A 25,865-nucleotide genomic window follows, 5' to 3' on the forward strand; every position below is an offset into this window, starting at 1 on the left:
GCACCCTGTCCCGTTGCATGTGGGGCATTCAGCTCTGGGCTTGTAAGCAAAAGTAAGAGATGTGGCAGATTTCTTGTGTCAGCTTGGGGCTGATCTCGCTGGTCTGACGGCAGCCTGAGCCATGGTGGCCCTGCTCTGTGCTGGGCTGTGCAGTTTGCGCTGTGTGCATGTGCTTTATGTGCCTTCAGGGAGTGCATCCCACCCCCGCCTCTTCCTCTGGTTGCTTTTGTGCCAAGTGGTGCTCTTGGTTTGGAGTTGGGTTTGTTTCCCCTGCTGGGCTGGTTTCTCTTGGCATACCTAGGGGCAAGGAGTGGAGCCGAGGCGGCCTGGCCCAGTGCACCACAGGCATCTCTGGCATCACCTCTCTCCCCACTGGACTGCTGTGATGTTGAGGTGTTTCCTAAAGCCATGGCCCCGCTGGTTTCCCAGGCATGACTAGATGTGGACAAGGAGATGATGTTTTTGAGATGAAGTGACTGCTCTCCTGAGGTTACAACTCTTTTGACTGTTGAGGGAGAAAGCATGGCCTATGTTATATACTTCACTCTAAATGGTTACAGCCAGGTCAGATGAATCCCCACCACTTCCATCTTGGTCCATGACTGATTTCATGGGGCAGGAGCTCCCTGAGCAGAGATGTGTGTGTGAACCACAGCCTGTGCACATTTCCTTCCTTTACGTGTCTCCAGCTGGAGGACTGCTCTCTAGCCTGTTGTACTAGCCAGCACAGCAAAAGAGAGGGGAGCAGAGATGGCATTAATCTGACCTGGGAGATGCTTCAGATTTTTGTGGCTGTGTGATCCTGTCCTCCTCCCACTGAGGCCTGTGATAGCTGGATAAGCTGGTCATGGTGTTCTACTGCAGCTGGAGAGGCAAGGGTGATGTGAATGAAGACTGTTTTCTGAAGAAGGTTTTCTCTAAATCCGAAAGGGCACCCAGTATTTTTTCTAAGGTCATGGTTGTTTTGCAAGTGTTATGAGTGATGGCAGAGACATACTGTGCAGTTAGGTCTTCTGGGAGTCAGTTGAGAGTTTTGGCTGAGTAAGAATTGGCACTAAAGTTATGGCTCTGACCCAGAGCAAGTAATGAGTCTGTGGGTGAGGCTGACCTTAACTGAGATCTAAACTTCATGGCTGATCCATATGGGATCAAATGCAGAAGGCAAAGGGAACTTCCACCAGGACCTCGAGTGGCCTGGAGCAACGGTGCCCTCGGAGATTTCTCATATTGGCTTCAGCAGAGACTTACTGAGGGTGGCAAGAAAACTGAACCACGCAAGGCTGAGGTTCACAGGAGGTGCAATTTGTCTGACACCATCTTCCTTCTTGTTCCCTCTCCTTCATCCCCGCTACAGCTACAGTCTTTGCACGCTCTTGAGTGCCAAGACTTTTCTTATTTAACATCCTTGACACTAGAGAAAAACTGAGAATTATATAGGGAGAAGGGCAAGGGACTGGCACTAGATCTAGGCTGGAAATGGTTTTCTCAGTTTGTGAGGATTTCCAAAGTACTAGAAAAACCTTTTTGTCCTGACAGAGGCCAGAAAGTCAAAATCTGAAAAATATTGGTGAACTGAAAATTTGGAAAAGAGAAGTAAAGTTGGGGTCAAGTGCAGCACTTTGTTTAGATAATTTTCAAATGTTTTGGTTTAGTTCTGGATATTTATAAAGGGTTTCCAGCCGCTACAATTAGCTTTAATTTGGAATTTAAAAGCTACTTTGAAAAGTAGAAATTTGAGCAGTTTGGAGGAGGATGAAACTTCAAGCTGGACACTTTACAAGAACGAACTCTTTCCTAGGGAGAAAAACTGTTTTAATGAAATGGCATTGCATTATGAAACCCTGAAAAAAACCTGATCCTCCCTGCCCAACAGCTGTCTCAGGAAAGGGATGGTGTTCAGCCCTCTACTTCCCAGAGCTCATCTTGAGGCAATTCAGCTTGTCACATATCTCCCTTTTCCTGCCCCAGTCTGTTCCTAGGACTTTTTTTCCCGCTCGTGGAATGATCTGTGTTGTCTGATAAACACTGAGCAGAACCATATGTGAGCTGGGTTGTATTATGCAATAACGGAGAATGGGGTAATATCTACTCTTCAACTTGCAAAAGTTTTCCTTTTTCGCCAGTTCTCTAGGGGTGGGGTTAAATTACGTTGCATTTCATTTCTGGTTGACATTGGGTGCTTAACATTTACTGCCAGTGCAGACAGATTTTTTTCTGCTGAAGGAATTCTTATATTCCCTGAAATTTCTAGATCAACATAAGCCTGCCAATGCCAATTCTTGCTTTACAAGTGACTACTAGATCCTAAGGCTGAATTTACAGTATTATTTCCTTGTAAATGTCAGATGTAATTTACTCAGATATATCAGATACTGATCAACTCACCATTTTCATTAGGATGTAGTCAAATCAGATGCAGCTGAGATCCTTACCCATACCCTTGGGGAAGCCTATTGACAAGGTTTGGAGGCAAGCTTTGGAAATAATAGGCATGAAAAAGTATAAATCCTATATTAAAGTTTTATAAGCTTCATTATATAGTGATATTTCAATTACTCTGTGGGAGATTTGGATGAACCCACAGGATAAAGGCAGATGCAGCATTGGCTGAGACTTTGGCAGCTTTTTGCTCTGCTTTTATTCTGGAATTTTCCTTTTGATTAGAAATAGGAAACCTCTTCAGCTGAAAGGGCAGCAGTGGACCAATTTATATTGGAAATGAAGAACTTAAGGCACTTTGCAATGATCCCTGATTCTAGTTAATTCCAGTAAGTTTGGGGGCTCTTTGCTACCTTTCTGGTCACTCCCATGGAACAAACCAGAGTTACTTCCTGCTACCCAGGAAAGTAACTGTCACCTCATGTTACCTGACAAAACTCCTTATCCAGTGTCTAATGCCTCCAAATGGGATCCAGACTAGAATGGTGAGCCTTAAATATGTGAGCCTTTTCCTTCATACTAGTCTGCTCCCTCGAAGGCAAGTGCACCTTGAAAGAGAGGAGAGGACATATTCTTTGGGTTTTTTTTTCTTTGAAAATACATGTGCAATATCCAGTAGTGCTGTGATTAGAGCAGTCCGCAGAAAAGAGATTCCCCGAGTCAAGACTAGATTGACAGTCAGCACCAGGAAAGGATTGGTGTCTTGTGGGGAAGAGTGTTTCACCAAATCTTGCTTATATTCACATCAAAGTGGAATGTATTTGGTGACTTCAGAGGAGTCTGGATTGAGTAAGAATAGTTATGTATATATCTGAAAATTAGTTTGTATTTTTAAATACAGCCCTTCCTATGAGTAGCAAATGCAATTACCAAACCATACCTCCCATGTACATGGCAGGTTGCAAGCACTAGCCAGATTTAATGCCCTCCCTACCACAGAGGTACAGTTATTTCTGGGGAAACTAAGGCACCAAAGTAGTGATATGCCTGACTGTAGGCAGCTGTGAAAGCCAGGGCAAGGCTCTGGAACTGAGAGTGCTAGCCCCTCTTTTTGAATTCATATTGCTTTTTTTGCTTTATACTCTCCTACTTTTTACAACAAAAGCACATTTGAAAATGTGGAAGGACTCTCTAGGGTCCATTGTTCTCTAACCCTCTTTCTGGACTACAATTACTACCGTAAGTACAACAGAAATTAAGCAAACTGGAACCTCATAAGAAAACGGCATGCAAGTTAGCACATGCACCCTGCATTCATTTATGCAAGAGCTTAGCAGATCTACAAAACAGACATAACGTTATCATTTCCTACAGTAGCAAGAAGCTGGTTTTCTTTCCCAGCCTTTGGTTCAAAGTACTTGACCTTTATCCTCATGTCTTCTGTCTTTTAGGAAGGGCCATACTAAATCCTCATTCCCTTCCAGTTGTAGGATTCATGCTTACAGCTATTCAGTCTCTAATTATGTGAAGCTGTCTCCAGAAACGCAGTTACAGAGCTGCCTTTTACTGAAGGGAACAATAAGGCTTAATATAGTGCCTGAAGTGATATTATAGAGTTAGAGGCAGATCAGAGATTAGTACATTGTTTCTGCCGTAGAGTATTTCTTGCTGAGACATTAATAGAAAAGGCTTTACCTAATCGCATTGTTTTCAGGCTTGTTTTGTTTTGCCAAAGTGATATGCAAGTCCCTGACTGTCAAAAGGGAGCAAAGTTCAGCTTCCCATTTTTCACTACTGCTAAATAATGAGCCTTGCAAAGTCTTGAGCTTGGCTTGAAATGAGTTTTACAACAGTGGAGATATGAGTGTTCTGTTCATTGCAGCTGATTTCTGAGCCTTTAGGTTACATTTCTAAGCATGGGGGCGAGAGAAGTCTCCATGAAACAGAGAGAGAATGCTGGTTGAGGTTCACGCATAAATCCTGGGATTTCACAAACTGGACTTTTAAAAAATCACCAGATTTCACAATACCCACAATCAGATTGTGAGGGATGGTGATCCTTCGGAACGGAAAGGATTTTTTTCAGTATTGTCTCTGTTGACTCTTAGTTTGGGTATTTTCCTTCCCTTCCACGTATGACCCTCTTTTTCAGGGTCATGTATATATTATATGTTTTGTATACTGGGAAATCTAGATTTCAAGACACACCACTCTCCCCTGCCCCTTTTTCTGCAGCTGTTACAAGGGGCAGCATAGCTTTCTCTGCAGCCATTCTTTCCCATCTCTTTCCATGCAGCTTCAGAGGCCTGTTGAAAGCAGTCTTTCATTCCCTCCATCTGATATTAATTGCCTCTCTCTCATGCTCTGTGTCTGTCCCATTGCACCTTGTGCACCCTCGCTTCAGGGACAAACTTTGGGAAGAACTTGCACTCCACTAAACCCATCTATCGCTGGCTAAACCCTCCTCAAAGACAAACATCGCCATTCTTGTTGTGCTGCAGCTTGCTCTTTCCATGCCAAGGTTTGCTTCAGGAAATCCCCCAGATGAATTAAAAATATTGTTTTGCATTTGTTGGGACCTCTGCCCAGTGCTGCTTGCAGCGCACAAGCTGTGTTTGGTGCTAGTTTGGGTCAAGATATCAGAAAAATCTCATGCCTGGGTATTGGCTCTTCTAAGCCTGTTGGCTCACACACATGCACACATATACACACCGAGTCTTTCTCTTTAAACAGGAAACAACTCAGCATGTGGTGAGTAACTAAATAGCAGCAAAGACTTTCTTGGGTTTTTTTAAATTCTGTTTAAAGAAAAAAAAATAAGAAATTGGAGAAGGAGGAAAAAAATCTTGTGCTAAAATAAACTCTTGGGTGTAAATAGGTCAGCACAATCGAGAAACCTGGGTGTTTAATGGACAGATTCTGGACAGGATTCATTAGTCACTGATTCAGCTGGAAGAAGTGAAGTTTTGTGGTGCCTGGAAGTTTTTCAGAAGTTTGGGAAAAGTTAAAAACCCAGCAGATATTCTGTGGACATGGGGTGCAGGCACATGATGTAAGCAGGCACAACTCGGTTCAAATGTGTTTGAGCTGCGCAAGTGGTTTGGCTTTGGCCCTGGAAATAATTCAGGTCTGGGTTAAGCAAGGCCTGATGCACTGTGTTTAAGGCCATAGGGATTTCTATGGTTATCTGGGTGGACTCTCTGTATAGCATACATCTGGGATACCCTGTGATTCATCTATGAGGTCTGAGTCACGGCAGAGTAGAAGCACATTTTTTTAAAAGGAGAGATATCATATATTGATTCAAAGTCTTCAAGAGACAGATGACCCACCGAGTCCTTTTGTTAGACTAGCCAAGGGTTAATTACCTCTAGTTGCCTGAACATGCATCATTCTGCTCACTGCTCCTCATGATTGCCCTCTGCCCCTATGGCATGGAAGTGGGGTTTGTGTGCCTGCCTCTCCTCAGCCTCACTTGCTGTATCACCAGCTGTGCTATTGCAATGTGAATTTTGCTTTGGTATCAGAGGTGATCAGAACAGAATGAAAGCCTTGGACAGCCATGGTGCTTCCAGCTCACTCACTGCCCAGTCTGAGGTGATGGAAGATGGAGCCTGATACCCCTGACTGGGAAAGTACCACAAAAATTGGATCATGGTTATGCAGTCTCCTGAAATGCCCGGTTTTACACGGGGAACATTTCACCCATGTAGCTATCTGCATATCCTCCTTTCATGTTTGAGGAAAAACTGCTCGGAAGAAGCTTGACATAAAATAAGAGCCCCTTATTATGCAACTTGAGAGGGTCTGGTGATTGTATTTCATCTTGGCTGAGGCAGATGCTTACCATGGCTAGTCAGAGTTCTGCATAACGTAAAAGAGCTGAACGTCAACATCAAGGTTTAGCCCACTGATCTTACCAAAGAGAAGGTATTTCCTGAATGGAGAGCAGCAAGAGCCATGTAGTTCATACAAACTCCCAGCAAGAACATATGATGTTGCTGTTTGCAGAAAATCATTACCAGATGGTACAATGATGGTAGGTGTATCCAAACCCACAGGGTGCAATAGAATGGATGAATAACATCTCTCTGCGGCACATCAAAAAGTCAAGGTGATGGCAAGCAGAGATCTTGCTTCACACTCGCTGGTCATGCTGCATTCTGCCTTTGTGCTGGATATGGGTTCTGTGCAGTGGGGAATGGGTTGTGGGAATAGGCATGCCACTCAGGGCTTGAAGCCTCTAACTTGAGCCTAGCAGAGGAGAGTGACAGCAAGGACAATAAAGTCTTGGTTGGTCTTCTGCTGCGCTCAGCATGAGGGAGATTTCTCTGGGTTCATTAACACAGCTCTGATTCATAACCTTGAATGGAAGGAGGCCAACAAGCACAGCATGCTATTCCTCTGAGTGAGCTGTTCCAGCTAAATGGAAGAAAAAATTGCAGCACACTCCCCCCTGAACTACTAGAGAGGTGCTCTGAAAGTTTCATTAAAATGTCATGCCATTTTAATGCCTTTTGTGGTAAAAAGTGGGTCACTTGCATTGGCGGGCAAGTTAGTATGTTACTATGGTATTTTACCAAATCCTGCCTTCGTGTTGTCTGGGTGGAAAACAGTCACTCTGTGTATCCTGTGAAAAGTGTTTATAATGTAGGAAAAGACACCATCTTTTGAGGATGGCATGGGACAAAATAAAATTTTTTCAAATTTGGTTTTCAAGAAAGCCCTAGAGCAAAGTCATGTCCTTTCTGGAACAGGCACTGATCTGGGAGCTTGGGATCGCATCCTTTTTCCCAACCCAACAGAACAGGCTCTTGAACTCAAGGTGGTGGTGGGAAAATGACAGTGCATGTTTCAAATGCATTTTTCTGTCCATGACTTTTCCAGGACCAAGGACATCATCTTTCTAGGTTTGTTGATTTCTCATAATGGACCGATTAATAACTTACACAAATTCATTAGTGTATGAGTACTTCCTGCATATGTCTGTAAAGGAATTTGCACCTTACACCTGGTGAGTTGTGTAAGCAACAGACTTTTTGATGGGGTTACTACAGCTACTGTTCTTCAGAAGAGAACAAAACCCAAGATGACTGTGAGCAGGGCTTCCCATAATGTGCTATTTGTGTGTGCTAATTTGCACAAACTAGAGCTATTTGTGAATCTTTACCTATAAAATGCAGATTTTCAAAAGGTCTTAAAGTTTTTTTTATGACTGGGGAGCATTGGTCTCAGGGAAGCATTGATCTCACCAAACTGGAGTAGGGCATACAGCCTAATACACTGAGAAAGCTGCTGATCAAATGATTAATAGAGATTTTTCTCCTGGCTCTTATACTTGCTCTAAAACAAAAGCTATTTTTCTATTTAGAAATGAACCTCAGTCAGCTCCCGGCTCCCAGAAATGCAGAAAATCAGATTTTTCTTCTTCTTCCAAATATCAGCTTTGTACAGCAATTGAATTCCATTGATCTGAGAGGGATTTGGGGAGAGCTTTTCATGTCCCATATGGCTTTGGGATTCAAAGAATTTCCATGTAATGAAGTATTGTCTTCTGGACTTTTCCCTTTCTGCTTTATACTTAACAGGCGATATTATAACACTAGCAGCTTGGGGCAGTTTAGATTTCATATTGGAACTGTAGGATCTTAACTGAAATCCCAAAGGGGATTTTTATCCCTTTTCTTTTCAGCATGTGTCAATGGAAACAATCCTCTGAAGGTCAAGAGCAAGTGCTGTCCCTAAATATAGAATTCCTTTGGTTATCACAAAAGCAGTGTTCTCCACAGGAAGGGACTGGACTTCTGAGAAGGGTGCAAGTTTTGATTTCACAAAGTTTATTTTGCAGAAGGGTCGTGGACAGAGTCTTGGAGACTGGTAAGAATCAGTAAGATATTATCAGTCCACAGCAAGGTTTTGTGTTCCAAGACTCCTGACACATAACCTGGGTCCTTACTTTCCATGCTACTGATTCTGATATTATGTTAAATAAAAACAGGAGTAAAGAAGACTACTTATAACCATGTTTTTCATTGGAGACATAAAGCAGATCATTTGCAGTAAAATGGGCAAACATAGCTTATGAAATTTATTTGAAAAGGACCTGACTGAAAGTAAACTTATCTCAGCATTCTCATCAGGAATATTACACTAGTGTAGCAGCACCTCTTTTTTATTATTAGGAACACAAAGAGCCAGTTGGCTTGATTGCATGTGGAATGGCCACCTCATAAATGTGCTGTAATCCTTGTCATAAGAAATTTTTAAAGGCTCTTGGTGGGAGCTGGTCACAGTTTTCTTTCTCACTTTTTTAAAAAAAAACCCAAAGGTTGTTGTAATGAAAATATTAGAGCACTGGTGTTATTTTTTCAAGATGTTATAGTTTTTGATCTTTTAGAATTTTTCAGTTAACATTATCAGAAATGATGTAGTTTGAAATTTTTTTCCTATGTTATCCTGCTTTTCCCTCTCATTTTTTCCTCCTCTAACCCCTCCTGCTCTTCCTCTCCCCTCCCCCCCCCCCCTTTTTTTTTTTTTTTTTTTTTTGTGACTGGAAATAAAATAGTTATTGGGGGGAAAAGACCTCTAAGAGTAAAGCAAGATATAGGGAGAAAGACCAGTTACAGGAGAGAAGCCTGGGTCCAGATCCCTGCTCTGCTACACACCTTCCAAAAGAGCAAGATTGAATGATTCTCTGCTTAGATTTTAAGCATGAATTCAAGCATGTGTGTGAACGCAAACTTACCTAGTGCCCAAATGATCTGGGGGCAGGTTTAAGTGAGCTCCTGAGTAAAGCTGGGAAGAAGCTCCAGCTCAGCCTTTAGAGAATGCCACAGTGTCTTGGCCAAGGTTTCCACCATTTCTCAGACACCTTGCAGCCTTCCTATGGCCACTATATGGCAGATGCACTGATGTGGCTAATGTTCCTTCCTAGGAGGTCGCAGTCTGGTGCTGGCTTAGGCAGCTAAGTGACAGATAGGTGAATGCACCTTTAGGGGTCCTGGTGCTTCCTCACCATCAGACCTGGGCCTCGCTGTCCTGGTGTGTGAATAGGGACATAAGACTTCTTGCCTCAAAGCAGTATTTTGAATAAACAATCAGTAAAAACTGGGAGGCAGTGAAATACCACATTGAGAAGGGTCATAAAGCAGCTATGACAGCTCCCTGTTGTCAAGGTGGGGAAAATGCTGTGCTGCAGTTACCTAGATGGTTCTCGTCAGTTCTCTCGAGGTCCCGCAGGCTGACTCTATCAGATCCTCATCTTTCTTTATGAAACACAGATGCTAATGCTTGGAACATTTGTCTCCACCAATTACTGATATATCAAGTGCCATATGGCTAGCCCTGGACCAAACAACTACACTGCAGCACGTGGAGGTTGAGGTGAATCTTTCAGAGCAGGATTATCCAGACAGTAGCCAGATGACAACAGGAGGTAGCCCCGCAGCAGAGCACCGCCTTCCCTTCCTCGCACGGCTGGGATGAAGTGCAAAAATCTGTTTGGAGTTTCTTCCTGAGCCAAGGCCTCCACGTTCGTGCACAGCTTTGGTTTTTTGATGGAGGAAAACACGGAGTGGAGCATCTTGAAAATTAATAACCTGTGCAGCTGAACTACAGGGAGAGAGCACGACGCAGTGTGGGTGATACAGTCCAGCCAGCAAGGGAAGCCTGTGCAGGTAGGTGGGGCTTGAAAACCCAACTCAAGGAGATCAGGCAGATGCTGAGAAGACAGCTGACTGCAAGTGAAATTCTCTGTTTAGATTTTCCACAGCATGAAATTCCCGTAGTGTCAATCTTCATACATCTCCTTTAAGGGCCACATGCAGGACATCATAGGGATGGACCTATTCATGGCTTTTTCTTCACTGGGGTGAAGCCCAGTGGTACAGAAGCAGAGGAAGCTGCCTTTGGTGCTGAACACTGTGCTGAGTACAGGGACAAGCAGATTCCAGTTTGTATGCCTCTCAATGGGCTTTCTTTTCACAACTCCTAAAATTCCCATTAAACCTTAATGTAAGTGTTGAAATCAGCATAAGAAAGTTAATCCATTGTTTGAAAAATCATTGAGACTGTCAACTTGACGTGTGTAGTTATTCTTCTAAAGCCCTGAAAAATAGAGCTCACAAGAGGATTGGCAGCTGACCCTTAAATTTAAGCATCATTGCTTTTAAACTGTGATATGAATTATTTTCTGCTTTACAAACTTGTGTCATTCACTAAAGACCCTGCCGTGGCCTGGAGTTTTCAGATACATTAGTAATGAGCTGTACTTGTTCTGCAAATACCCAGGCCTCAGTGTTTGCTAGATCTCAACAGCTGTCATAATTTTCCCAAGATACATTAGAAAATATTCTCTGGAGTTGCTGTGAATCACAGATGTTTGTTCTGAAGGATAGGGTTGGTGGTCCAGGGCCATATGTAAGGGCACCTTGATGAAATTTCTATGTGGGGGTCAGTTTCAGCGATGGTCAGTCTTTGAAGGAGACATTCTCCTTACTGTTGCCCATCAGCAGAAAAACGCTAATTGATTTTTGAAGCCTAGGTCCCTACCGTAGAGAAAGGCAACAGGAGGTGGAAAAAGGTTTTGTTGTCTTTCCTGGTAGTTCATTTTGCAGTCTCCAAGATCCATCTGCTTACAGGGAGTGGGGTACATTCGGAAAGAACATCTGTGAATATTCCATGTCATTACAGTTCCAAAGCCAATGGCAAAGGCCTTGGCGAGATCCAGGGTTTTCAAACATGAGCCTTTTCTGCAAGTGTTTAGACAGATGGTTTGCTACTGTATGGAGCATCTTCAGGGAATTTACTCCTATTCTCAATGTTGCAATTACTGTAGGCTCAGGACTGGCTGTCTCCTGCTGAGTTTCTGAACAGTGTTTGTTTTTGCTTGATGAAATTCTGTCTTAGATTTTTTAGTGATTATGCTATATTGCATTCTGCCAGGCTTTGAAATGAGATCAAATTGCTTTTCCCTTAGCGTTTACTTACAAAACATATGTCGGCCAAATCTTGAAGTTCCTACTTGTGTACCAGTCACCCACCAAAAGTCAATGGGACCTTTGCCTGAGTAAGCACTGCATGAAAACCAAGTAAGAAGGTGGGAGCGATATCTTGCCTGCAGAATAGCAGCTTGCAGCAACAAATGTTTTATTTTCTCTGAAAGAGGTAAATGGGTACACTGATGCTGAATTTGATGAGATACTTTTAAGACAAGATTTGGCCAGCCCATGGTGAAAATGGACACTAGAGCTGGACAAAACCTGTCTTCCTGCTTGCCAAAATGTTTATACATTTTTAAAGTTGATTTCAGTCTTAATCAAACCAAACCCCAAATTCAGAGATATTTCTAGTGATCTGGCGAATCTGCTCACCAAAATCGACAGCTTGTTATTTTTGCTGACAACCTAGCTGTGAGATTGCTAAGAGAATCCATTTCACTGAACAATTGTGGAAATCTCTGGTCCCAGATGTGTCAAGAATGCATGTTTGGGTGAAAGTCTTTAAACTGGCAGTATTTCATGTAAAGTATTTTGTGCTCAGTTAATTGGTGTTTTTAAATTAAGTTCTTGTAACAGAAACTTCCACTAACCTCTAACCACACAGTCCAGATCACATCCCAGCATTTTTATTTGCCACATAGCGCAAAGCTGAATATGAGCTTTGAAATTCTGGCCCTTTGTGAGGCTGTTTGCAGAGTGGATTTCACAATCAAAGAACATTTAAAGAGCTGCTGTACAACCACATTTCTATCTGAACCATTTCTCCTTTTCATAAGCAGGCAGACTTGACCACACAAAAAGGATGAACCCCATTGTTGAGAAAATAAATAGCACAAGACTATTTAGATCCTTGAAAAACAGACTCGGTGGTCTTTGCACTGGTCTATCGAGGAGGAATAATAGTATGTTTTCTTTCCTATTCCAAATATTTAGTGGATATCTACACACTGCAGTCACTGTCCTACTGTCCATATAATTAAATAGGGCTGATTTTGTGTTCATGTACCATGTATGACTGTTGTGATGTCACTGAAGTTCATGTCAGTGTTAAACAAGTGTGTTAATGGACTCAAGTCTAGATGCTAGTAAATGCTTAGAAGATGTTGCAGTCTTTAAAACTGAAATACCAGTCACTCCAACTTTCAGTTAATTATTACAGTGATTTAATAATTGTAGAAGGCAAGTTTATTTGTACATAATTTTTTAGATTTTTCAGTGAAGGAAATGAACCCTGGTTTCTTGCCGAAAAGAGGATTGTGTGTGCATGTCTGTGCCTGTGTGTGTCCCTGACACCTTTTGAATTCATTGGCTGACTTCCACCAGATTTGTCAGAGGAGTAAAGGTGTCTAAGATAAGTAAGCTTCTAAAAGCAGATGGCCAGGTGGAAGAAAATTACGTTGGGAAGACCTGACAATAGGGAAAAGAGCAGAATGAGAGTGCACATTATTAAAAATGACAGAATCCGTATGGGGGAAAAACTCTTACAGATGTCTCAGTTGCAATAAAATTTTAGATATCAAAGTCACTCATCCATAAGACACAATCTAAGGGCAACTGATTTCATTGATTCTGGTGCTTTTGTTTTTGCAGCATGCCTAGTTTATCTGTGTTCAAGTATTTGGGTAAGATTAAGAAAACACCCTTCTCTGGAAAAAAACTTAAGCATATGGGTGATTATGCATTCTTGGAAAAAAACCAGTATTCTCTGAGAACAGATAGCTGAAGCCGGCTCTGAATGACTGGGATTCAATAATAGTATGCTGGGTGATATTGAATAAGTATGTTCCGTTCTTCCATTCTTGGGGCTATTGCATATTAAAAATGGGGTTAATGATACTTAAGTGCTTTGGAAAGTGTTTTGACTACTGCAAAGAAATGGTCTCTGAGACAGGTGTAGTAAAAAAATCCATGTACTTTAAAATCTAGTTTCTTGCTGCTGTGTCATTAGACTGTAAGATCTTTGAGTCACACTTTTTTTAAAATATAAACAAGAGTGGCCACTTTAATTGATGCTAAAATGTGAAGTGTCACAAAAAGACCGAGCTTCTCTTATTCCTTTCTTTTGTGCTACTTTATGAACCATAAAGTCAAAAGATACCATGTATGTGATGCAAGGCACAGGAAATGACATTTTGGTTTAGCTCTTCAGCAAATAAAGTTTGAATATGTTGCTGATCAATATGATCATGGATGGTGGATGAATGTGGCTGTACTGTCTTACAGACAGGAGGGGTTTTGAGCTTCGCTACGCTTCTGTTAACTGGATCCATATTGGTACAAGGCATATGAGATATTTCTGTCAGAAACTAAAATACAGGGAGGCTTGGGACTCTATGTTTTATGTCTTTCCAAATCAGTCTAATAATTTCTTTTTGATTGAATAAAGAGTTTGAGGAAAATTCTTTCCAGAGCTAACATTTCTGGAAGCTTTGAAGGAATGCATAAAGCTTTGATGACGTCACTGAAGACCTTAAAGATGAGTTTGAGTGAGGGCTCGTGGAAAGGTTTAAACCGTACAGTGCTCTGGTCAGCTGCAGAGAAAGAGTTGCTGGATGACTGTGTCGATTCTTCATGTCAGTTAATATGACAGAGTTTTATACCATGGCCAGAACCAAAACCTAATTTGCTCTGGATCTAAAGCTCAGGTGTTAGATTGCAGAGCAGAGTTAGGGCTGAATGTACTCTCAAAGATATACCGTAGCTTTGTCCCAAGTCTAGTGAGGAAGCCATGATGGCTTGAGGGATAAAATGCGCAAACAATTTTCTGGGTAGGAAGACCTTCTTTAGTAAAGAAAAATCATTCAAACAACGTGTTCTGTAAACAAATTAATCAAATACTGGCCAGATTTCCCCCAAATCGATGTGGTTATATTAGGGTCAGCTAGGGCCCAATTAACTTGTGTTAGCTTCTCAGGGTCATCTGATCTTGGCAGTTTTCTTCATTCCAATAAAATTAGGTTTGATTTCTGGTGCAGAGAGAACAGCTGTGATTCCAGGTCTTCAGCTTTGTCTAATTCAAAGGAGCAGTGTGCAAACAAACTAATCATCTGAAATCTCAGCAATGAGCACGGGGAAGTGTGAGTTATGTGCATCAGTAACTCGTGCAAGGGAACTAATTAGGAGCAGATGCTTAAACTTTCCTAATGTTTATGTGAGGAGAACAAATTGCCCGCTGGCAGAAAAAGCCATCTGTAAAAATGGTGTTCCAACCTCATAATTTGAAATGTTTTCATTATATTCCTAATTTGCATGTACAAAATACATTGTGACTATATATATTCAATCAGCAATGTGTCTGAGTTATGTAAGGGCTAAGGTCTGGATCATGTCACCCAGCAGTTCTGTAAGACCTTTACAGATTTAGCTGAAGATTAGATGTCCATGAACCACTGTTCAGGAAAAAAAATTACATATATTTCCTCAAAAAATAACATGCATGGAGGATCTTACAAAATCAACCTGAGTAAGAATTGTTATTTTTTTCTGATTCCCTAGAAAAGCAGCAAGAATTTGCTGATAAATAAATGCTTCCCTCTCTTCTTTCTTTTCCACTAGACAAGAGAAAATAAATGAGTAGTTAAAACATTGGTGTCATATAAAGGAGTAATGTCCTCAAGGTATGAAAACACATTCCCTCCCCCTTGCAGAATCCAGCCTCTCTTAAAAATAATGAATACTAAAATGTTTAGGGATCCCTTCATATAAATCGTGTATGTCCCACACAGTGAAAGACTTGTCCATTCCCACAGATGTCAGCTGGGACATAAAAGCTTATTTTGGCTGTGCTTGCCTAGTCCTCCTGCTGTGGACTAGAATACTTCCCTCCACCACCTGTGTGCTGCACTGATTGATTCAAAACCAGACCACAGACCGTAGGCTGGAGGAGCAATTATTTGTTTCTCAAAGTCAGTCTACCGTAGCTCAAAACCGACTTTACAGAATGCATAGGAGGGGAGCATTATGATAGTATTGGAGTACTTACTGGGGCAGTTATCCTTCTGGGGAAATCTTGACCCCACCAGCCGGGCAGTATGGGGTGCTCAACTGCCTGCTCTTGCCTGCCAAAGACTGAAAAAACGGTTGCCTTGACCTCACTGCAACACTGCTGAACCTGCAAGGGAGTCATTGAGTTTGATTTCTTGTACATCGCAGGCCACTTCATTTTGCACAGTTACTCCTGGACAGAGCTCAGTAATTTGTGCTAGCAAAAATTGTCTCTTCCAGGGTGGGTTTCAGCTGTGATCTGAGTACTTCAGGAGATGGACACATCCTCCAATTTTTTAAGTCATTTTCTTCAACATCTAATGACAGATATGGATAAAAAAAAACCCCTAATTATGGCTACATTTCTAACTGGAATTTATATGGCTTTGATTTGTCAGCTATTGGTTCATGTTACTGCTTTACATTCTAGATTAAAAGAGTCTGTTATTGACTGATATATCCTCCATGTGAGGATACTCAGAGACCAAAATCAAATCACTGCTAAATCTTCGTTTTGAGATCCTATGTGGATTTGTTTAGATGCCTTGCTATGGGAAAATATTTACTTATGAAATGTTGGGGGCTGCAGGTTGTAGGCTTCCCCTTCTGGTGACATCTTTCAAGACCTATGCTGGACAATGTTATCTCTAGCCCTTAAATTATTTCAGTGGTTCCTTTCTGTGTCTTTCCCAAACATCCAGCATCATTTTCTGAAAGACACCCAAACTGACAGCAGTGACGTAGCATGTTGACTATTACAGACATGGGGAAAGTCATCTCTCTCTTGCCTCACATTTCCTCTGGTTGCACCTTGAGTCATGGCATTTGATATTTTTTGCCAGAGGAACATGTGTGTAGCTTAGGCTGAGCTTCTGCTCTGGCTGTATAGTCCTTCAGTAAAGTCCCTGCTTTCCTGTTGCCTTTTCTATTGCGCTGCTTGCCTGCCTTCCTCTAGTCTGTGGAAAAAGTTTAAGACTTCCAAGGTCTCAGGAGGTGCCTGGCACTCATTTCTCAAATAATTACGTTTTCTATAGGCATCTTTTTTTATCTCTAATCAATTCTGTTTTGTTTAAATGGTCCCACCTTAACAACTGATCCAGATTTTCATGTCTTCGTTTCCAGATCATTAAGGAAAGTGCTTAATAATGTCCAAGCCAGTATCAGTGACCCATCTAGCCTCACTACGCTCTCCCATACCCTAGACTGGTGTTTCTCTTGTTAGCTACTTTCTGAAATAGGCAGTTCTACAGTTCTTCAGCCATTTAGTCTGTGCTTGTGTGGTGCTAAAGTAGATGAAGGCCCTGTTGTATCAGACCTTCCCTTAGGAAGAATTAAATGGTAAGCTGGTTCCTAAGGAGCCTGTAATGAGGTATACAAGAGTTTGGAAAGCACTTGTCTACATCACCCAGAGAGATCAAGACCTTGGTTTCCTGTTGCCATCTGCAACATTGAGAAGATGTCTCCTGCTATTTGTTTGACCTTTGACTGCAGCTGTCAAAGAGTAAGCGGTTTCACTGGGCAGTCTGCACTACTCAGAGCTTCCCCAAACAGCGCCAGAAATGCTGATAACCCTGGGTGGGGATCGTGGTGGACTGGGGGTATGCAGAGCTCAAGCCTTCCCAGGAGCACTGAAATGAGCCTGGGGCATCCCTGTGAGCACCCATGCATGGGGACAGCAGCTCCCACTATTCAAGCAGGGAGCTGCTCTCCTGTGGCTCCTGGTGCTTTTGTGGTCAGTTTTCCTGTGGGGTAGATCAATGCTTTTCCATTGATGCTGACTGAGGAATACCTCAATGCACACCATCTCTACATTTAACTAGCATCTTCAGTTAATCTTTTTCATATTATTTCATTCTACTTAATTTCCAAATCTAATATTGAATTTCTTGGGATGTGTTGCCACTGGGCTTCCAGGGATGTAGATCAGGCCCTTATTTACTCCTTTCATTCTTTTACAGTTCCTGAAAAAGCTGAAGTGAAGGTTTGCAAAGCCTCTGGAGAGAGCTGTTTGCTCATTTCTCAACTAAGTACATTCTTCTTAGGCAGTTTTAATGTTTCAGCCTACAACACCTTTTTTTTTTTTTTTTTTTGCTCAGGAGTAAAGCAAGGAGGCAGATACTCAGGAGATAAGAAGTGGCACAGATCTACTGAATTTAAACCAGAGGGTCTTATCCCAGGGCTGAATCTAAAACAATCTTTCTACCCTCCCATTCTTCAAAGTGTCCTTTACCCAGGAGGAACTTCACTGAAATCAATGAAATTGCACTGGTATATTCAAAAACACGATGATTTTTAACAGGGAGGATTGTCAAATCTTGGAAGAAGTTGCTAGGTGATGTGGTGATGTAGTACCTTGTCAAATCTATGTCCCTCGCTGTGTCTGAATCAAACCCAGATACTCTGCATTAGATGTATGTACCCTGTACCAGCCACATGTTGGTGAATCTAATGTGGAAATCACTGTGGAAAAAAACATGGCCCCCTTCAAGCAGTTCAGAATAGACTATTATAAAATCTCATGCCTTAAAATCTCTGGATAACTGTCACTAGCATGAATAGAGCCAGTCACAAACAGAACTTTGAGTGAAGAACATCTAGGGCAGGACATGTAATTCTCCCACTGCATTTATAGAAACTCAAAAAAGGTGCTAGTTATGTACCAGCACCTGTAAATAGGTTCTAGTGTTACCCAAAGCCATGTCCTACTCAACCTGGCTAGGCTATCCAATTTGCAGGCATTAAGTTGGATTTTCTCATTTATCCAGCCTCATTTTCTACAATATTTTTTTCCATTTCAGAACATTGTGGTTCAGTTTTGTCATACATTCCTGTTATTGTTTTAAGCAAAGGAAAGAGCTGGCTGTCTAAGTGTTTTCTGACCTCTGTAAATACAGACATGGCTGTAGAATGCTAGCTGCTGAAAAGGCCAAGAGGATGAAGACAAGTCAGGGTTAAGTTCATAAGCTGGCCGAGTTTAAAGATCCCATATGTAGGGTTTATGGAACCATGGTTTTCAGTTTTAAAAGATTTTTATTAAGTTTTCACAAAATACAAATGAAAAATCATAAACAAAGCTCAGGATCCTGCTCAGAGTTACCCTGAAATAAATCTGGAGTAACTGCCTTGGAGTCAGGCAATGACTCCAACTTTATGTTGTTGGGGCTAAAAGGAGAGGCAGACCCCATGAGTATTTTCAAACATGCAGTAATAAAGTATACAATGCTCTTTTAATAATTTAGGCTAAGAAATTTACAGGCTGCCATTCACTAAGTTTTGAGTTTAACCAGTGATGTTTTGATTTAAATGCTCTTTTGGATTTAAGTGTCATAAGAATGGAATGTGTCCAGTGACCCACATAGATTTTCCTGTGCCTGTTATCAGCGTCACAGCTAGTGGTCCCCAGGCACCAGGAGTTTCTCCTCATGACACCTCAGTCAAACAGGAAAACGTTTATATTCTCTGGAGAAACTGAGGTACAAAGCGATGAGAGACTTCCTTAGAGTCACAATGGGAAGCCTGTTGTAGGGCAAAGATAAAATTCTGACTGACTTCATTATGGACAAGATTTCACTTGGACTTCCCCAAGGCCCATAGGGGACTCAGTGAAGTGTTGAGTTTGGAAAAGAACCATCAGGGCAACTACTGTCAAGATGTCAGGTCAGGATTTTTCAGCTGGTGAAATCAAAGGAAGACTGAAAAATCTGTGTCTTTGCCTTTCCACCTCTGTCGCTGTGTCCGATCCATTTTAGAAAGAGGTTCTCATCAGCCATGGCATGAACAGGCGTGGGCTACATTGGCTGTAAACACCCCCACTGTTTTACAGACCATCAGATCCTGAGACTGACCTTTTTTGTCCTCACTGATCTGGATTTGGTTAGCATTATTAGGGTTTGTCCCTTATTTCAAAATTGCGTAAAGACTATCTTCTCTTGAATCTTTCCAGTCTTTTCTTTGACACCAGAGGGATCTACAGTATATTGTGGAAGGTAGGTCTCCCTGCAGAGTTAAATTACACATAGAAACTGAACTCCTGGCCCTGCTGTAACAAAGGGAAGACTTGGCAGCCAAGCAGGGATTTCGCCCAGACACCAGCCCTTTCTTCTGAGAGCTGTGCTCTGCAGGATGTACGCTTCCCATTAGAGTCTAACTCCAGGACTCCACAAGGGCACTGTGAGAAAACCACTGTTGTCTCTTATATCAGATTTAGGGTCTGCAGCGCTCAAGCAATGAAAGCTCCACAGAGGCTGGGCAGTCAAATCCACGGAAATCAAATGAGAATTTGAGTAAAGCCTCTGGTTAATAAGTCATTCCCAAGTCCAATAAACATAACGGGAAATAAATTGCATCCATACATTTCACAGTTTGATTTACATTAAAATGAAAACACAAGAAAGACCTGCCATTGACAAGTTCAAACAATGCAAAATTCTGCACAGTTTATGTTTATTCAACCGTAATTTATAGCTCAAATACTCCACTGAGATATAAATAAATCAATAATAGTACATTATTTGTGATTTATCTTGGAGTCATTTAAAAAAACAGATTGTTTTCCTATGGTGGTAGTGTGGGCCTGTCATAAAAACCATCGCGCGTACAGCATTTTGCCGTTCAAGGCCCAAGCAAAATGCCTTCTGACAAATGGCCTATTTTCACAGTTCAGACAGCTTTGCTTCTGTTCAAACCTCAACCTAGCCAAGTTTCTCATGTGCTCGGTATCTGAAATGAAACTGTCACTCAGCTCTAAATTTCATCTCCGGATGTTTTTTTGACAAATGGGGTTCAATCACTGAACCCTTTAGTATGACCGTTGTGCCAAGGAGGTAGGTTTGGAAGTGGTGGAGGAGCACGTTCATGCACCACCTGACTGCTGACAGGAGCAGTGATTCAGAGCTGGTACCATTGTTATTCAATAAATATTATTGAATGCAGAAAAGAAAGGAATTCTCTCCCAGTCCCTATGGCTCCTATGGCTCTTGGCAGTGTTTCCAAGGTGAGTGAGTCATTAGCAGCTGCTCTGGAGAGGAGGGAATGCTCAGCAACAGCGTGCCACAGCTTCTAGCTGGGTTCCTCCACCCTTCCAGGAGTTCAAAGTTTTTTTTCCCAAGTATCTGAGGTTATAGAAGAAACCTTGGTGCTCCAGGTTGTGTGTTGGCTTTGGACTTGGCTCTGGTGAGAAGACTAATTTTGATATTTTCCAGAGTGGAGATTTTTAAAGTCACAGAAGAACTTAGCTGGAAGGGACCTCTAGAGAATCATGTAGTCCAACCCCCTGCTAAAGCAGGTGAGTCCTGAAAATCTCCAGAGACAGAGGTTCCAGGAACTCTCTGGGCTCCCCTTCAGGCTTGTGCTTCAGGTTGCTCCTACAACAGAGACCAGACTGATGGATTTACACACCTACTTTGATTAAGAATATTCCTAAAGGAGCAAAGAAAGAAGAAAAGCTGTATTTGTTTGTCCTAATGTGGCAAGCTGTGGCCTTCCAGGAGGGGTATCCTGTATCCTGCCCTTCAGCCTGAGATGGATATTGTCCCATTTTTGGGGAGGGAGGCAAGAATTCACCGGGAAGTCACTTCAGGTCTGCTGTCAGTAGCAATAGCCTGCTTTATCAGGTCCAAACTGAGTTGGAGCCCAGAATTCCCTTAGGCCATTCCAGCTAAGGCCAAATCTTTGCTGCACTTAACTTGACCCTGATGGCGAATGCGATTGTCCCTGATGTCCATGCTGGGTTTCCCATACCCCTGTCTGTCAGCTCTTGCTCCCAGAGCACCTTGACAGCAGGTCCCAGTTGTCAGGGTACCAAGGGTGCTGTTGACATAACACCCCACTCCATTTCGTGCATCAAAACACTGTCTGCTATTTAGCTGGGTTAGCACCTTTCAAAAACACCACACATCTGCATGTCTTACACTCCTCTGGGGGTTCTCTTTTTGACCTCTGTGTGGTTTCCAAATGCCAGGCAGTTTTTTCCTGGGAAGCCCTTGATATCTGCCCATGGCGCTCCTCTGCTTGTGTTGTGGCCACTGCATCCCCCATCACCTTTCCTTCCCCTTCCAGCACAGGAATCGGGCAGGATTTCCTGCTGCCTTTCAACCCATTCAGAGCTTTGAGGGTGTGAGGGAGCCGGTTTCTTCTATGTGCTTGCCTCCATGCCAGCCAAAGCCCTGGGGACAGGGCTGGCCCTCAGCATGCCTCTGGCATTCACACCTCTGCTCTGGGTCTGCACACGCCCACAGCTGCTGCAGGCACCATCTGTCCTTGCAAGAAAGCAAGGTGACCCTCTACCCTGGACTCACGATTTACCCCCTGATGAAGGCAGTGCTTTATATTCAAATACTCACAGACCATTTGTTTCCTTCCTTTCTCCCCCTCCTTACAGCAGTGTAATGACCCTGCAAGAGTCATTGACAGAGTTTGTACCTGGATCTTTGCATTAAAGGCCTGTTTCTCGACGGCACTGGAAAGTGCATTCCTCCACCTGTCTCATACCCATGGTGGGCACTTAGCATGCCACCAAAGTGGGCAAAAAGATTCAAAGGCCTGCTAAAAACTTCTCCCCAGTCCTGGCAGCTAAGCCTGGTATTTCAGAATTGGGCTGGGCTTTTTTAGTTTCACACGCTGCCTCAATGCAACAGCAATTCTGAAATTTATTTTTGAGGGGAACTGCATAGGGCATGTGAATCCAGATGAAACAGCCCTTGCCTGTTATTACCACATCCTGCTTCTGGGGGGCGATTTTTCTGGAATTACAACTACCCTACGAGAATTTGCAACTTTCTCCCAGGTAATTTGTGAACAAGACAAAGCTAAATTTGTCCGTGGTGCTGTTCCCTGTGGCTCAGTTCTGTTTTACATGTACTTCCTTGTTGATACCACCACACTGATGCTGAGCTGAAGCCGGCTTGGGATTTGGGCACCCACTGGATTTTGTTGAAGTCATTGTTGGGTGTCCTTGAGCAGAGAGAATGGGCTGAGAAGGGATGGAGCAGCCCAGGCTCGGCAGTGGGCTGGGCACATCAGCAGCGCCTGGGCGCTTTCTGCTCTATTCCTGCAGGCAGCCCCTCCAGATAGCCAGTTGTTCTCATTTCTCTTCCCCTGATTTCCTCGGATATTGTTGACATATTTCAGATTCCCCTTCAGTGTGGGAAAGGGGAACTTGGGCCCTTGCTCAAGTCAGCTTAATCCAGGCCCTGCAGGCAAGGAAGGTACCTCCAGCTGAGGTCACTGGGTGGGATTGGTTAAACCACACTTTTTTCTTTTTTCTCTCCCTGCCCCAAACCATCACATAATTACCTATACTGTGATCATGGGGGGGGGGGGGGGGGGAGGGGTGTTAATTACCAGTATTTTGTAGAGGTCTTTGAAAGTTACTGTTTATTAATGTTACTCCGAACCTGGATTCTTTTCATCAGAACTTGCTGCAAAGTTGAATATTGAATTTTTGCTTTAACTGGGCTTGTTTGCCTGATACCAGATTAATGTCAGACAGCAAGAGTTTGCCATTGGCAAGGACTGTGCATTGTGCCTTTGTCTCAGCAAACTAATTAATTAGGTACCCACATTTAAGTGTAAGCATAGTCCTACTGGAGTTATTGGAACTTAAAGGTGTATGCTCTGTAATTCAGGCAAATCCACACATTTCTTGCCAAACCAAAATCCAGAACCAATCTTATCAAGTAAGTCATTCAGTTAATAGATTTAATTTGTGTCTTGTTTCTAAGTTTTTGTTTCCTTTGAATAACTAATTTTCTTTATTTGCTCTTGCTCTCCTTGCTGTGTAGTATCTGTTCATGTCCAGTGCTGCCTCACTGTATGGACTTCATCCCTCTCCTTCCCAATTCACTTCTCTTCCACCTCCAACCCTTTGTGATTCCAGCACTGCTCCCTGTAGCACAGCTTTTATTCAAGAATTAGCAGCATTTACATTTTGTGCTATTAAGTGCAGTCAACTCAAGCTTGCTTGGGAGCTGGAAATTTGATGAAATGCTGTTGTCGGAACAAAATGTTTACAATACTTTTCTGGAGTTCCCCTTTATCTAGAGTCTGTCCAACTGCTTAATTCCAGCTGTGACCAAATATTTAATGATATAATTAACTGAATGTTGCAGATAATTCCAACTCTGTCGAATTTCATTTGATTACCCTATAGAATTTTACCTGCATAGCTTCATAGCAGCACTCTGTGATGTGTGACAGGTTATTTGCTGTGGTGCAGGAATGCAGCCACTTCTGGTGAGGAGCACTGCAGCTGCATAGATTTATTTGGCGCTCAGTCATTGGAAATACAGGATATGGATCTAGCCAAACCATAACAGAGACTTTCGGGAGGCAGAGTACGAGCATTAATATCTTGGGTTACAATTTGGTTAGAATGTCATGTTCCTGCAGCACTCTTAAGATAATGCCATGAGATCCTCGGTGCAAATAAAGCATCTGCTTTATACCCGTCAGACAGGTGACTCTTCTGTAATACAACATCCTTATGAAATATGGGGGAGCTTATGATCAGTGCTAAGGAAAAAAGCTCTTGTTTTCTAGCTACATTTATGTTACTCGTCCATTGAAAATACAGATCCAGCTCTGTTAATGGAAGCTGACATGATCACAGCCAAAAGTAATATGCCTGCAGGCAGGCCAAAAAAATATTTATAGCCCATCATTAAGATGATTTGGGAAACTAGTATGTGTTCTGTGTATACATATTGTACTTAATTTTTCTCCACAACAGATGCTTATCATGGATTTTCTGTCTGTTGCAACAAAAGAAAGGCAAGGAAAAAATCCCAAACTGACATTATTTATTATATTGCCATTGAAAAAAGATCATGAAAGTAAGTTGTAAAAGCTATTGGGCAACATTAAACTTGTGCTGCTGAGTTCACAGGCTATCTCAGGGGACTCTGTGAACTCCTGCGTACTCCGAGATCTGGAATCTCTTGCATAGTTCTTGGGTACCGTCTTTGTTTTTGCAGTTTACAAATTAGTGGGCTTGAGGGTAAGATAAATTATGAATGGGGGGAGATTTCAGACTAGCAAAGACTGTGGGTCTTTGTGGTGAACTTCAGGGTCAGTGTTTCTTCTGTCATGGCTAAGATCTTGAATAACAGAAGCCCGAGATGGGGAGCCAGGGGTAAAATTGCCACAAGAATGGATGTGTAAATAAAGCCATGTGAACTTCTCAGACAGTTGGGTTTTTTCACTGGCTGCTGTAGGCTTGGAGTGACCAAAACTTATAAATTGGTGTCAGATTTACAATTTTTTTTTTGCCTAAGTGCCTCCCTTCATGAAAAAATGAAAACATCTTTTGGCATTTTCTGAGCAAAATATTTTAGCTCCTTCATTATAAATGTTCTATGCAAATGTTTAATTTAGCTTGCTTTAAAATAAATAATTAAAAAATATATCAAGAATGAAACAAAAGGTTATTTGAGATCAATGCCAACATGTTTTCTGTATTTTTAGTTTTCATTTCATTAAAAAAAATATATTTTTTATCAGGTAGACCCACATCAGGTCCCACATCAGGTTAAAAAAATGTACTTAAATTGTCTACTGGAATAGCAAGTGAACTAAAAGTCTGTTATTCACTGACTTTGTGTTCAAAGTGGACTTAGAATTAGTTCAAATGACACAGCAAAGAGAAACAAGTCCAATCGTACATTGTGTCTTTCTTAGTTTACTGACCAGAACAACTCTGCCCTTGAGGCAAGAGACAGAGGGGAATTTGGAGGCGGTTTTCAAAGCATTTATCATTGATGGTTACACTGGGACAGCTAAATGGGAACTGAAAATTGGGCCAACAGAATCATACAGCAGGGAAAATGTTTATTATATTAACAAAGGTATAAATCAGAGCGGGCCAAAGCGTGTGAAATCACTGAATTCTCAGGGAGTTAAAGCTTTTAATTTTGTTTCAATAGAGGCAACAAAAGTAAGGAAAGAAGATGATTCTTCTGAGGTCAGCATCTCTGGTGTAGCTAGAAATTACAAGGAGAAATGGTCCCATGCAGTTCCCCAGGGCTGCAAAGGGGTGCTGGACAGAAAGCACTTTGAGGAGGTATGCTGTCACCAGAAATTATCCGTTGTGGAATAAAAACTTTCTTCTCAAATCCAACCACCTAGCAGCTGACTGGTGAAAATGAAGCCTGGCCTTACTGAAGGAACAAATTCTATCAAGAACCATTGGGTTTTTTTGGTGGGATACCTAGTCAGTGTGATATTGTACTCACTCCTTGACTGGATTCTCTGCAGAATTGATTATGTTTTTATATACAGCTGTAGTTTTTTATCATACACATTCTGTCAGAAACATGTCAATAATTTATGTTTTACCGAGACCACTGGTAGCCCATGCTTTAAGTAAGGCAAGGACCATTTTGGCATTGCTATGCACCGTTGGTAACATGAGCGTCATGGAGATCTTGGTTGGGACTCTGCACCGAAGAGTTTTACTTTGTACTTTAAATGATGACCTGAGCCTCTTAGAGAAATGTAATACACCCT

This window comes from Falco punctatus (genome assembly GCF_963210335.1).
Source record: "Falco punctatus genome assembly, chromosome: 9".
Lineage (NCBI taxonomy): Eukaryota > Metazoa > Chordata > Aves > Falconiformes > Falconidae > Falco > Falco punctatus.